Here is a 1,178-nt window from a genome sequence, read left to right on the forward strand (position 1 = left end):
TCCCCCCCCCCCCCGCGTCCGCCCCGCAAAATCAAAGCAAAACTAAAAGCAACGCGAGCTCCCGGGGAAGGCTGGAAACTCGGAGGGGGAAGGGGAAAATGAGCTTAAAAAAAGGGGTTAAAAGGAGCGAGGGGCTTCCATGGGGCGGGGAGAGGGGGGGTCAGCCCGCCCTCAGCCCCGCCGGGGTGCAATGGTGCTGTTATTTTGTTTGATTCGGGGGAAAAAAAATTAATAATCATTAAAAAAAATAAAAAAGCAGTGCCGAGCGCGGGGGCCCCGAGTTCCGCGCCCGCCCCGTGGAGTGAAGCCGCGGAGGGGAGCGGAGAAGGGCCCCCCCTGCCCGGGGAGCAGCGCCCCGAGCTCCCGGTGCCGGGACGGCGGGGGGAACCCTGTTTGCAACCCCCCCATATCACATCCCCCCCCCTCCGCCGGGCTCCCCGGGACTCCTCTATCGTCCTACCCGCCTCCCCCCCATTGATTTTTGGCTTTCCCCTCCTCAACCCCGTGCCCCTAAGCCCCAGCCCCCGGGGCCACAACGAGGATGCCCGGCCCGGGGGTGCCCCGTCGGGTAACCCCGTTCCGCGGGAGCGGAGCCCGGTGGCCGCGGGGAGCCCGGGCAGCGCAGCCCCGGTTACCGGCGCAAATTCAGCTCTTCGCTTTACTATTTTGCAGATTAGATCTCCCTTCTCTGCTTCTCTCTCTCTTTCCCTCTCCCAGGAAGGTAATTAACCTCCACTCTCATTAAAACTTCAAAGTCGCCCGAGAGCTCCTAACTGTACGGAATATCTAAGATGCCGTGACCGCGGGGCAATGCGGAGACTTGATTAAAAATAATAAACCGGGCTCCCTTGAAGGTGATGTCAAGAGCGAGTTAAAGCGAAAAAAAAAAAAAAAAAAAAGGGGGGGGGGGGCAAAAAACCCCAAAAGAACTGTGGATATCAGACTTGCCACAGTAGAAACTTCTAACACTTCGGTATTGCCCTGGAAGTCATTAGAATTATTACTGCTAGCACCAGCAAAAGTGCCAGCAACAAACAGTTCATTATTTCCAGAAGTAGTAACAGGGCTTCCTTTACTAGAAAAGAGGCTTTTCTAATTCATGCTAATTGCTTCTAGAATAATCCTGACACTCCTCAAAAATGTCTGTTCCTGGACACATTTCCCAAACATCCGAATCC

At 55.6% G+C, this 1,178-nt stretch overlaps 1 protein-coding gene across 1 annotated transcript in view; it reads right to left on the bottom strand.

The window, feature by feature from the left end:
• Positions 1–1,178, bottom strand: part of RUNX3 (runt-related transcription factor 3) — a 114,473-nt gene that overhangs the window by 62,974 nt on the left and 50,321 nt on the right. The gene's annotated exons all lie outside the window — the stretch shown is intronic.

The sequence above is a fragment of the Calidris pugnax genome, unplaced genomic scaffold (assembly GCF_001431845.1).
Source record: "Calidris pugnax isolate Ruff unplaced genomic scaffold, ASM143184v1 scaffold162, whole genome shotgun sequence".
Taxonomy (NCBI): Eukaryota; Metazoa; Chordata; class Aves; order Charadriiformes; family Scolopacidae; genus Calidris; species Calidris pugnax.